Genomic DNA, 14,418 nt, shown 5'->3' on the forward strand with positions numbered 1-14,418 from the left:
TGTATAGCCGTCATCACTGACAGTGTATCACCGGAGTTTCACGTAGCGTGTGCTGGCAATTAGGGCAATTAGGGCTGTTCTCGGCAGGCGTAACTCGGAAGGGTTTTGTGCCCTACTTTGCATTGTTTTCAGGCCATCCAGGCCACACTGTATCGTTGTACCTCTTCCAAGTTTTGCTCCACTTTTTAGAAGGATGCAGGAGCTACACCTGCCACAGAGGTTACTGTGTGGCTGGAGTCATCCTCTCTGTGTCTGTTCAACACAGAGAAAGGTATGTTCCACAGTTTTTCAAGAATTAAATCTTGAGACAACCTGCCTTGTGGAGTCAGTTTGGAAAAACAGGGCAAGTTTCTGTGCTTTCTAACAGCAAATAACTTATTATGGCACACTGCTTCTTCGTGACTTGCATCTACACAAATGTGCACTGGTGTAATCTAAGTTCTACAAATTACTGTGTAGACTTCTTTTCAAATTAGAAACAATTTATTGTTCTTTAAAGTAAATGTATTCCTAATCAATTTCAGATATACTAAATTAGTCTTGGTTGGAATAATCAAAGAAGTGTGCATGTGGATTTTTGCACCTGTCTTATTTGCACTGATTTAAAAAAAAACAAAACCAACCACACTTCGGATGCTCTCTGTTTCATGTAGGCAATATGTAAGGCATCATGATCCTTTTCAAACTACAGATGGAGTTATCACAGCTCCGTGGCTTGAACCAAAGAGAAAACTGTCTTCTGAGAATTATCACTCCTGAGTAGTTATTCTGCAGTTCTGCCATAGGAAAGAAATAATTGCACACTTGACAGAACAGGCTCATTCTTGATGGAAGTGAAAGTTCACTTGATTTTTCTTTTTCTTTCTCCAGAACTTTAAAAGGAAGTTTATCCAAGGAAATGCCTGTATTCTGTATTCACTAGTGCAAAGGAAGGTTTTTTACTAGTGAATAATAATCTACATTTAAGAAAAGGATTTTTGTGTTGCAGTCTTTCCCCTTATCTACCTCTCTTCTGATTCCCCTTTTCAGAAAGTTGTTATCCTCACTGCCCATTGTCTAGGTACCACTCTAGACTTATGGACTTGTTATGGAAAACTAACACATATTATAATTTATTTTCATGCCTGAGACTCTTTCTGGGCATCTTTCCAGAATCTGTATAAGTGCTTTCAGGAAAAATATACCATTTTGTTGTCTGCTATTACTACAGGATTTATCTTTAACTGTTTTTTAAAAGCTTAAACTGTCCCTGAGCATAAATGTGACTTCTCAAGGTAGTCTTCACTCCTGGCATTATCCAGGTTTGCAGTTTGTCCCCACAAAAGGAACACTATATATTTTCCCTGCCACACACAATTGTTAGGTATCATCAGTCACTTTGTTTTATAACTCCCAAAAGTGTGTCAGGTGATTTAGAGAAAAATTAAAAAGCTATGGCCTGAGCTTGGCCTGAAGTATGAGTCTGCTACAAAATGTGAAACAGAATAAGTGTTGCTGGCTTTGTAACAACAGTCTGTCTTTTGTGGCTCCACTGGCATTTGACAGTAGAAAAACAAGTAGGTAGGAATAAAAATGGTACCTTTCCCGCCTCAGCAACCTGTAAAGAGCAGGTTATTCATCTGCTCTGAATTCCCACTCTCTTCATTTATATCAGTAACATAAATCTGAATTACTATTTAGATTTATCTATAAAATGATGTTATAAAAGTTAATCTTGTTTGCTTTGTAAAATGATTGATTAAACTGCACTAAACAATCTGTGGATGTTCTTACTCACTTTTTTAGTAGCCTTATTCAAAATGAACTAAATTCTCTTTGAAAGTGAAATGCATGTTTAAGCCTATTGATTGTTGAGGCAAATCTGAAATAACTCGTTGTTACAGAAAGCTTCTGCATTTCAAAGAAAGGGATATATTCTTCACAGCTGGATTGTGAATACCTTTATATTTTTAAGATGGGGGAAATTTTCTTCTATGTCTAGGAAAATTAACTGTGTTCTGTGTTTCTTTTTGAAAGCAATCTAAGATTTGTAAGGCCAACTCTATTTGTGTTGCAGGATAAGACCAGGAATTGCCTGTATGGTAGAACAATCAAGTATTCCGTGCATCACTGCTGCCCGAGGCTGAAACCTCATTTGTCTTTTTATTTTTCTTCTTTTCATTCTGAAGACAAATGACTGTTTCCTAGAGATACATTCAAGCACTTTGTTTTCTGTGATTCGTTGATTTGATTTTCTGAAAGGACTTATCTTTCAGTCACAGAAGTCAAAACTTTTCATGAGCATGGATGAAATTTCAGGACAGAGGATTATTTTGGCAAAATTTCTTGAATTTTGGGTATTCCAGTAGAACAGAAGAAGAAATTTTGTCTCTTTCATGTTTGTTATGTCAGCACACGTTTCTACAAGACCAAAGGTCATTTGGAGCTAAAATGCACAGTCTCCAAATAGTGTTCCTGCTTTTAACTGTCTCAGTTCAAACTGACTGTTTTTACAGTGTACACCATGGCAGAGGTTGGAGTTTAGACTTTTACACCACTTCCATTTCTATACAATTTTGCGATTTTTTTATATAGTTTGCTCTATATTTGTGGATCAATTCAAGCCCAAACAGTGTTTAAATGAAAGGCCATTTGCTAGTCCACTGCTCTCATGAGCCTGTACAGGAAAGGTGTATCTCCTCTAATTAAGAAGAGTCTGTCTTTTGTGTAGGAACAGAAGATTTACTTAGTAACATTTTCCAGTCTGGGTTTTGTCTTTTCCACTGCAATATTAATAGTTTTTATATAGAAATCAAAGCCTTAGTGGGGGAAAGGTTATTTTGTTGTCCATAATTTTTCAATCCTTTTTTCCTGCTGGAAATTACCTATTAAGTGAGATCTGTCATCTCATTCTCACATGGAATTTCTATGGCACACAACAGGATTCTTTTGCTGTGAATAAGAAGAGTCACTTTTTTTTTTTTAATCTTTAATCAATAAATGGGACAAAATGAAGATGGGGAGTGGGAAGGGATTTAGGTTGTGTACATCTCAGCCTAAGAGACAGAGAGAGAGAGATTGAGAGAGAGCGTTCTCTGCTTCCAAAGGACTGTGTACATTTGTTGCACTGTGATCTTTGGATAGGTGTGGAAGGTAGGTGGCATAGATAACCTTATGCCTGTCTTTCTGACAAAACTGAAAAGGAGCTTTAAGGACTAGCTTAGACCAGATATTTCAGTGTTAGGTGATTAAAGGGGACTCTTGCTTGGTGAAGATTACTCCAAGGGGTCATTGCAGGACTAAAATCAAACATTGGATCTCCCAGTTCGGATTCAGTGTCAAATTTCAAAACATTTCAAAGCCAACCTATCTCTAAACGTGCTCTCCTATTCCACCTTCCCTATTCTCTAATGTAAGTAGATATATGTATGTATGTACTTCGTATACTATATATAGCCATCATGTATACTTTATATATATGTATATGTGTGCATAAGCTGCTGTTGCTATTCCACTGCTGGGACTGTTCTGCCAATTTGTGTTGTGTTTTTCTAATATATAAGCACAAGGCTGGAATGGAAGAAACTGATTTTCATTCATGACCTCAACTAATATTTGAACTTACATTTTTCAGGGGTGAAAGGCTAATTCCCTAATCCCACATAACCCTTTGACTAATTCTTTTTAAGATGGAAGGCAGAGCCAGAAGAACATAATTGGTTTATATTATTAGAGGGAGCTACCACAATCCCTTGTTTATGTAGCATTCAGGTGCTGTTATCTCTGTCCTTCAGCTTGTTTTTGCAAGCAGCTGCTAGTTTTGTCACAGCCAGAGACTAAGATGGGCTGGAGAGGGAGTGATGCACTGGCAATCAGGAGGCTTTGAAGTCCTGGTGGTGACTGTCCATGGATCTATCACAGGACTGGGGCTAACTTTGTTTCTTTGTCTCTTTTGTCACATTAAAATGAGGCTAAGGAAACTCTGTTATGTACTTCTTGGGAGGTAATTGAGAGTTAATTTGTTAATGGTTTAAAATAGATTTGATTTTGGTATGCAGTTTATTATCTTTTGTTAAAGTTAATCCAAAGCTGTCATGAATGGTCTAAGCTGCATAAAAACCAGCCTGTAGCTCTTTGCCAATACCAGCAGTACCAGATGGTCTGCTTCACAGGGTTGACCATGTGTTCAACATGAGCTGAAACTTGAAACCAAGGAATAATTGCATTTGGTGAATCAAATGAGTTCAAAGCTTAAGTACAACTTTTTAAGTAAAGATAGATATCAGATTTTATTCTTCAACAGCAGTTTCCACCAGTGTTGTCCCTAAGACAATACAGACTGTGCTGTCTTGAGCTCTGTCATAGTGTCAAGGTATCAGCTGAAATATGACATATCACCTGAGATCAGTCAGGTGGCTGATATAATATGCACAAAAGAGAGAAACTGCCTTTTTCCCACAGGAGTGTAAGTCTGGCTTCTCTAGCCAGCTGTCGGTTTCCACAAAATATCTGGAAGTATAACAGTCTCAAAGCTTGAGGCCGTGACTCAAATCTGGTGGAATTTAGCTGAAGTTTAAAAGTTGTTGGCAGGGCCTAACAACAGGACAGATATGTTAATAGATGGTTTGATTATCTTAAGTCCCATTTTCATAGGAAGTTTGGATTACGGTGGTCCTGTAATAGGACGCTTCCATCTAGACAACCTAGTGCTGACAATCACTGGGACTGGAGCTGGAACATGATGAACTCATGGAAATAAAAAAAAGGCAGACTTGGTGGTTATGAGAAAATTATCTATTCTAATCAAGCAATCACTATCACACCAACCAAATTATGTGCTGAGCTGAATTTGTTTCCCCGCTGTTACCTCTGGGCAACAGCCTGTCCCTTTCACTTTGACAACCAGCAAGACTACCAGTGAGTCAGCAGTGGCTGATTTTGTGGTGCCATTCAATTGCAATCTAAGATGGTTCAGGTCTTCTCAGGGTTGGGAGAGAGAACAATAGGTCATGGTGTAAATTGGAACTTGTTGTCTGGATTCATTGCCTTGCCTGAATAACTAAAGCTGACCCACTGAATTATCTGCCAAACAGCTGCTTTTTAGGGGTAATGCCATGTGTCTCTCTTCAGTGGCAGACAACGTAAAGTCTAAACACCTCTTTAGTTACTGTAATAATGTTTAAGAGAGAAACATCATTGTAGTACTTGAAGTGGTGTAGTGCTTTTGTGATGGTCTTCATTCCAGGTGAGTTTCATCTGTTAAAGTCTTTGAGGTGATTTTATAGGTATTATACCATTCACTGCACTAGAGTCTTCTTCTACTTAATGTTGAAATTATACCTTTAGATTAGGATTTTAGTGTGTCAGTTCCAGAAAAAGTTCAAAAGAGTCTCCAACTACTTTTCTCTCTGGGGTGCAGTAATAATCATGCTTCTCTTCTGGCATTCTCCTAGCACAAAGGACAAAATCGTATTTTAGGACAAAGCTACATTTATGGTAAATGCTAACTATTCATGCATTGACTGGAATTCGTTAACTGTACGAAATGCCTGGAGGTGTGTTTGTGGAAGAATTTTGGAATTGTTTTTAACTCAATGTGATTATTAACTCAAACAATAAGAAATGGAATATGGCAGACTTGGTATTGCTGGAATGAAGAATATGACTAAAAGCAGAAAAATTAAGAATTCAGGAAGCAATTTGAAACATGCTATAGGGACACTGTGTTTAAAACTAACATAAAGGAAAAAAGTGAAGCTTGGCTGGCAGTAGATGAGGGCTGCATGGGTTACAGGAAAATGGTATGGGCTGTGGATGAAAATTAGGAAAGGAAGACATGACAAAAATGTCCTTTTTTTCTAGTTTTGAATTTTAATTAGTATATTACTGAAAACAGGATACTTGAAAAATGCACTGTACCATAAGGGGTGAGGCAATTAGAACTGTTAGACATTTAAGGTTTCACAGAAGGGAAGGAAAACCAAAACCAGTTCCAACTTTTAAAGTTAAGGTCTGTAAAGAAGCATATAAAGAACAATAAAATATATAAGGGTTTTTTCAGTTGAAGATCTCAAAGGGACCATATTAAAAAAAAAACCACCCTGTATACCACTGAGATAAGCAAACTAGTAACATGCATTTCTTTTGGCAGGAGAAACCTAATAATCATTTCCCCAATGTTAGCACGGGCAAGACTTGATTCCCTTATGGAACATGCCTGTCCATTAGAGGCATGTTAAGCTGCAATTTTCTGGAATTCTTTATATGTCATGTCCTAGATATTTTTTTAAGAAAGAAAACCAAAAATTGAATATTCTGTCATTCAGGATTTACTGATCTTCCTATGAGCTGTCACTGATAGCAAACATTATGTATTCAAATCTTCTCTACAGCTCTTCAAATTGATGAGATCTGACTAGTTGCAATTAGTTGTCATTCTCTTTTTTACATCAGCATTAGATCAGTCTGAGGCTATTGAATTCCATGACCACTTGTTTTCAGCAGAAGACTGGAGATGCTCAGGAATCTGGGTTTCATTCTATAGTATGGAAAGGCTTTGTTTTCAGGATTCTAACCTTTCAACCTATTTCTCCCATGTTTTCTCTCTTCTGCTCCATCCTATCCAGTTCCTCCATATCTTCTCCCTTTGGGTGTACCACACCTTCTTCTTACTCTAATCTCTTTTCCTACCCTCTCATTGCATCATTTCTTTATGCATTCTCAGACAGTCCTTGTATCCCCTTTGGAATCTCTCTTTGAGTACTTTTCTTTTTCCTCTTGTGCAGGCAGTCTTTTTGCCTAGCAAAACCTAATTTTCCTTTCACCACCATGGAAGTTTTTTTTACCCTTTTCCCTACTACTATGGCTTCCCAATCTAACCACCCTATCCTGCAGTTCAGTATCAATCAATCTTGTATTTTCTTTTCCTCTTGCTACTGATCCCTCTTTCTCTCCCCAAGTACCTGTACCTCATGCTATCTTGTCTTACTGCTTTGTTCACTTGTCATTTCTGAAAATCTGGCCTAGGTTAGCCTCTGTACCAGCCTTGCCTGCCAGATTGTCCTAACCTGCCATTTCCTCTCACTTTTGACTTGCATTTTTGTCCTCTCCACACTAAGTGGAGAAAAATTCCTTTGTGTGCTGTAAGGGTGTTTGCATGGTTTGAGTCATAAACCCAGTACAGTCACTCTCAGGATAGCCATTTCAGGGGAGACCTTTTTAAGTAACTTTCTATTAAACCATGAAAAGTCAGGTCAGTGTGAGCAGTAAGAAGGGGATGAAATACATTCAACCACTCTGTTGAGGTGGCATTAGCAATAGTCACAGAGTGGAGAGAGAATAATCTCTGCAAGTTTTAAGGGGATTCCCATTTTAGTCAGCATTAGAACTTGAGAAAAGTTCATGCATATTGAAGAATAGAAACTACAGACAAGGTTGCCCTGTAACTTTGGAGACAACATGACATTAACCTAAAATTTGGGCCCAAGCAGCTCAATTCCATCAGCATCGTGGGGGCGTGGTGGAGTTCAGCTAAGGGATGTCTTCTTGAGGGTCTATTACAGAGGGGTTGGTGAGCTTTGAGTTTCCTATCTGCATCTTCTGGGAAAAGGAGGTAGTCTCCCAAGCAGTGTCCGCCTATCCACAGTGTCTGTAATCTGCATAGATCCATATGTACATATATCTTTTTGCTGTCATCCTAAAACTCTGTCTCTCTTTTTTTCCTACTTTTTTTCAGCCAGTCATTTAGCAACTATGATTTTTTTAGCTCTCTCAGGGCTTCAAAGTCCTTCTGTCCCTACATTTGTAGTAGAGTTTCTTCATTCCCCAACCTTTGAAGAAGCTTTCATAATTTTACAGAGGTTTCCTTTATTAAAAAATTTACAATCTTGGGGTTGTTTTTTTTTTTTCTTATTCCCTGCTGGCATTATTTTAGAAAGCTGTTTTAAAGACTTCCTCAGAGACCTTTGAAATTGTGAGCATTTTCCTGTCTTTCCCCCTGTGTTTGAAGCATGATGGCTTACACGGTTATGTAAATTTCCTGTTTCACTCTTGCCTTTATGATTGTGGAGGCTGCATTGTTTCAGAAAGATGGGACCAAGTAAGTGAAGCTGGAAAAGCATAGTCTAATGGGTCTAGCAGAATGGCAGCATTTATACTACTTTGTGCAGTCCTAATTGAAACTGTGACTGTGAAACATGAGAAAACATTGAAAAGAAGATCTACTTGGAAAGGTTAAGGACCATATTGGATGACAATAGAACAGTTTGGGTTGGATGGTGTCAAGGAAACTTCCCAATCTGGCCATTCACAGTCACGCTCCCAACACCCGAGACTCTCTGTTGGGACTGAAGCCCCTTCACAGCTGTCAGCTCCTATGAGTCGATAGGGGCCCCACTTCAGTCCCTACACACCCAACCCACACATAGTTAGACCAGATTTCCTTACCAGTTCTACCCCCAGGTTTCCCGTAGCAGAATCTCAGAACTCTGGTTCCATAAAGCAATTTATTCACGTCGCAGCAGCACAGAAACAACCCAAGCTGGTGCCTCAGAGGAAGAACCCCATACAAAGAAACCCCTGGGCTTTTATACCCTGACAGTCCAAGTGTGTGAAAGTCTCTGCTCTTCCTCCCAGTTCTTTGGCTCCTGCCATGTCTCTGGGTGTCTGGTCACAGGTCCCTGTCCTCTTTGCTATGCAAAGGGGTGGCAGTTCATGGCTCGGGCCTCGGTTCTTGCCTCAGACTCCCACCCGGAGCTCAGTCTGCAGCTGGCACTGCAGGTGCACACTGAGCTAACTACTCTGAGTGTATTCCTCAACAGATGAGACCTTTAAAGGACATCTAGTCCACCTTCCCTGCAACCAGCAGGGTCATCTTTAGCTGTACCATGTTGCTTAGAGCCCCATCCCACCTGACACTGAACACTTCCAGGAATGCGGGCACCCACCACATCTCTGGGCAACCTGTGCAGCGTCACATTGCAAAAAACTTATTCCTTATATCAATCTAAATTAACATGTTTTAGTTTAAAGCCATTACCCCTTCTCCTATCACAACAGGCCCTGCTAAAAATTCTGTCCCCATCTTTCTTGTAGGCTCCCTTTTGAGTATTGAAAGACCACTCTCTGGAGCCTCCTTTTCTCCAGGCTGAACAACCCCAGTTCTCTCAGCCTGTCTTCACAGGAGAGGTACTCCAGCCTCTGATCTTCATGGCTGTCCTTTGGACTTGCTCCAGCAGATCCATGTCCTTCTTGTGTTGGGGCCCCAGAGCTGGATGCAGTACTCCAGGTGGGGTCTCAGAAGGGCAGAGTAGAGGGGCAGAATCCCCTCCCTCTACCTGCTGGCCAGGCTGCTTTTATTGTAGCCCAGGACACGTTTGCCTTTCTGGGCTGCAAGCGCACGTTGCCAGCTCGTGTCTGGTCTGCCATCCATCAGCATCCCTAAGTCCAAGTTACGCTCTTATTCACCAAAATAAGATCTTGTCTTCCATGAGACTGGAAAGGCTTTAAAAGAAAGGTAAATGTAGCCTGACACCGCTATGTCATAGGACTTTCCTGGTTTTGTAACTCCTACAGAAATACTGACATTTGTAACACCCGCAGGAATACACCATTACTGCTATGTTACAATGAGGTTTTGGCATTTGAAGAGCAAAAGTGCCTATGACTCTTAATCTGCACTTTGCTAGTTCTGCCTCCTTGTACTTTGGTATTGCTATCCCATGTCAGATAGGAAGTTTAAGGCAGAATTGTTAGGAATTTTACTTGTTTGGGAAAAAAATTGAGTGTTAGACTGAAATAAAGTATGTGTCTCTAAAATTTATGTTTGTGTCAGCAAAGCCTTTCTGAAATTCATGTTTATATAAAGCAAAGGTTTTACCGGAACAAAGATCCCAGTAATAGTTTTTAATACTGAGAATCTAAATCATTGTACTTGAGGTCAGGATCAGGACAGGGCAATGGATTTTCTTCAAGGCTTTCATTTTTTCCTATTAGTCTTGTGATGTGAGAACTTGCAAAAATCCGAGGGCAGCCCAATGTTATCTTCAAGTATCAGTTATGCACCAGCCTGCTAAGCTTTGGGTTGCTATAGACAATTTGCACAGTCACCAAAATCACCATGATAACTCTTCAGGCATGAAGTCCAACTCAGCCCACCTTTTAAGTACCCTTAGCATTTGTTGCAGTTGATTAATATTCACCCCAAAAGTTTACTGGCTTATTATAACACACATTTACAATAATTTCATTCATAAGTGCTACTTTAAAATGTAAGTAAGAAATAACATCCTTCCATTTATTTTACACTAAATAGTCACATACATACATACATGTTGTAAATGAACTTATGGCAGTTTGACCACAAAACACACACAAAGACAACTGTAGCCTGCGTAGGCAATTACAGATTGGTTGGATATAGATAGGACAATTTCATAGTCACTCTTGACAATGTTTGAAGCAGAAAGCTGTTATCTTCCCAAGTGTATCTTCCCAGCCTTGCCCTGCTGTTTGCTGTCTTCCCTCTGTAGAGACTATCCAGAAAATTCCATCTTGTTCTAGCCCTGGTCCATCATTTTATTCATAGTTGTTTTAAAGTGTCTTGCCTGTAGCACTACAAAAACATGCAGTCTTTTAAAATACAACTGATACACTTCTGTATCTAACTGAATCACCTTTGCTTTTCAACACTCTGAACACTAAGTCCTATAAAGAGACAAAATCATATCCTTGTGCATTTTTATATTACATACACACCTTTATGAGATGGTGATCTATTAATCATATTCATATTAATGAAATATGTCATCCATCAGTGAGAAAAAAAGACAAGGCAATTGCCCTAAGAAAGTATTATCTCAATCCCATTTCAGACACGATAATAAAATGAAATTAAAAAAAAAATGAAGCAAAGTCAAGCAACTTACAATTCATAGTATTCATAGAAAATGAATAGAGTCCTTTTCTGTTCTACCTCTGGAAGATAAAACAGAAGGGATTGGTTTTGATAGTTATCCAAGTTACTCCAGCTTAAGGATTGTTATTAATAGTTATCCGAGTTACTCCAGCTTAAGGGCTGTTATTAATAGTTATCCAAGTTACTTGAGTTTAAGTATCTCCCTCCACAGGATTTTCTATTGATCCCAAAGGCCTGATTAACTGCATTTTTGCTTTTTTTTTAATTTCATACATCAGCTAGTATCATTATGCTATTGTTTATAAGTTCTCAATTCATGTTGATTATCCATTTATTATCTATTATTTATAACTTACAAGCTTATTTTATCATAAATTAGCAGTTCTTATTTGTGCATAGGTTTCTGCCATCTTTCCTTTCCTTCTTTCAGTTGTTTTGTTGGGGATTTTTGTTGTGGGTTTTTTTTTTTTTTATTTCCTTCTTTGTACTTTGAAAAAAATACTGGTTTTGACATGTGACTTAAGATGAAACATTATAGTGTTAACTTCATTTTTAAGAGCTAGGTCTCTCCAAGTTCAGTAAAGTACCTGATACATCTCTCTCTCTCTCCCCATTTGTGGGTTCACACCTAATCCACCATTCTTTCAACTGTTAAATACTTGCATGTGCTAAATAGCACTTTGTTGGTGTTTGTTTTCAAACTTGTCCTTTTTTATTCTTCATTGATTTTGTAGCCCTGGAACCCCCCTTCTAGGTTTCTTTCACGCAAGTCCTCACATGCCTCACTGAATTTAACAATACTCTCTGTGAACTTGAATGGCTCATTTTCATTCTAATTGCATTGCATTTGTTTTTCTTGTTCTGCAGTTTTAAACGTTTTACCTATTCTACCACTTAGGTATTCTTTTGTATGTGGTTCTCTTTTTCTTTCAAAACTTTCCAGAATGTGTTAGAGGAGCCTCTGAGCCGATACTACCTTTTCTCATTTTCTGCTTCTGGGGTTTGTACCATATTTGCCTGTCCTATTTATGCAATGCTTCACTCTTATCCCTCTTTCTTAGGTCCAGTTGCTGCAGGTCATCGTTAGCAAATGTTAAAGCCCTGTGTTTATTACCTCTTTGAGCCTTTTGCTCATCTCTCAAAATTTTCTTTGCTTATTGGAACCTCTGTGTTAATTAAACCAAGGAAGTGGTTCCCAGTCTGCTTCAGTGGTTGCTGCTGGTCTAGCTGGCTTCCTGTTCTGGTACCCCGTTTAAGAGCATTGTCATTTTTGTTATTGTTTTAATCTGCTTGGGACTTCAGTTCCTTGTGATAGCAATTTGCTTTCACATCTCTAGCCCTTCCCTTTTACTGCAGTCTCGATGCTCAAAAGAGCTATTAGTTTCCTCTGCATGACTGTCTATATTGCAGAGCTGGGTTTGCAGTAATGCATAGTGTGGTGAGTAACTTCCTTTCCAGGTTTCCCAGCACAATTATTATTATCAGTCCCTACTCTGGATGGGCCTGTATCACTCTGTGTCTCCTAGTGTTTCAGGTGTCCCAAAAAGCTGTAGGAAACCTGTTCTAATCCCATCCTTTGAGGTCGGCCCTGGCAGGGGGATAACAGGAGTCAGCAGACTGTTTGATTCCAATGGAATATTCAACTTCTCTTTTGTATGCTCCTTCTAAAAAACCCCACAATCAACAGTTTAGCACTTCATTCAGTTCTTGGTTTTCTCCATCAGAGTAACTTCTTGATTGCATTGGGCACAGCCTGTCCCAATATTCAAGCTTTCTTTGTTACACTGATGGACATGCTAGTATTTGGCAATTTGTTTCCTAGTTTCTCCTTAGCTTCACCAGAAGTCTTCTCCAGGGATACAGTTCTAATTTGAATATGAGCCAAAGGAAGGGGAGGGGCAGGACTCCCAAGACTATCACTAGGATGGAGAGGATAGAGGGTCCAATTTCCTCTTTTCTTGCACTGATTTCCTAGAAGTGATACAGCAGAATGCTTGTCAGGGCATGATCCCAGCAAGTCAAACCAGTTCCCAATCTTCTGAAACGTGCTACTTTAGGGGTTACGCTGTTCTGCCTCTCCTTACTTTACTACTACACTTTCACTACTTACCCTGAGAAAGGGCAGTGAGGGAGTCATACCATCAAAGGTGGCAGTTTGTATGGCTTCTAAATTATTCCTCTCCCTAGTTTTTTTTTTTCCCTTAATTTACTGTAATTTATTTTTGTCCATACCACTTCTGTATCTCTTACCCAAACTTTAGTTTATTCTATACTGTCTTCCACACTTACAGATCCTAAAGTTGCAGACCCTTTACCTTGGGGATAGACCATCCACAGTGGTTGTTTCAAATGTGACTTAGTCATAGCTTGGAGCTTGTCTGCCTTATTGTTCAGAACACCACAGACAGAGCTTAACAACCTTTCAACTCCACATATACGTCTGTGCTCTTATGTGGCTTATGCTTACCCAGATAATACAATTATTCAATTTCTGATCTTTCATTTAATGCTTATGTAATGTAACACATCCACTCAGCCTGCTAGCACTTCCTTCATTGGTTCCCAAATCCACGTTAAACTTATTTATCTGCATTTTTTGTTGTTTGCTTGTTTGTTTTCTTTCCCAAATCAGTTTTTCCTGACCCAGAAGGTTACACTCCTTTAGCCATCAGTCATTGACTACTGTGGCTTATGTTTACAACTTGCACCTCTGGTACTGTCTTTCCTTTTTCTCTCATTCTGCTCCCTCTCACTGAACATTACAGGAGATTTAATTAGCGACGTTGCACCATTTTTGTTTACAGGGTGAAAAAAACAGTTTTCGGTTTTTCACAGTTTCTATTTGCTAAATCTAGCACTTCCTAATTTTGCAAATTATTCTAAATTTAAGCTTGTCTTTCTAAAGTGCCTCCTCTGACAAAAGGGGTCTTTTGAGTGCACCTGAGCAGTTGCCACCAAGCATCTGGGAACTGGTGACATCTTCACAATGTAGATCACAACATCCTCATCAAGTCCTAGTCCAACAGCATTACAGGGATGCTCACTGAGAGCAATGCATAGATGCAAGGAAGCACGTTCAACAGTGATTTGTACAGCAGCTTCAGGCAGATGTTCAGTCCAGCCTGAACACTGTCTCACAACCCGGACTGGCAAATGCTCCTCTGTTCCACTGGTGCCTTCTCCAACACTTGAACTTTAGTTTTGCCTTGAAAAATACATCCCAACAGAAAGAGCCAGGCTGAGTGGCAGAAGATGTGCAAATAGGAGCTAATGTTTGGTCTCAGAGAAGGGATGTAAATACGAGCCAAGTGCTGTTTCTGTCTTCAGCAGATTGCCGACCTGCTTCTTTCCTGTTGGTGGGGTCAGCAGCGGGCTGTCAGAGGGCATATGGGTGGGGGTAGAGATCTCCAGGTTTTGGGAGTGCAACTGATTGGTTGTAAATGGAATGCTTTCACACATTAATATTTATGCAGCATGTCCACAAATGGCAAAGGAAGGTTAATTTTAGATTAAGTTGTATTTTA

The sequence above is a fragment of the Pipra filicauda genome, unplaced genomic scaffold (genome assembly GCF_003945595.2).
Source record: "Pipra filicauda isolate LSUMZ 115617 unplaced genomic scaffold, ASM394559v2 scaffold184_size3518187_pilon, whole genome shotgun sequence".
Lineage (NCBI taxonomy): Eukaryota > Metazoa > Chordata > Aves > Passeriformes > Pipridae > Pipra > Pipra filicauda.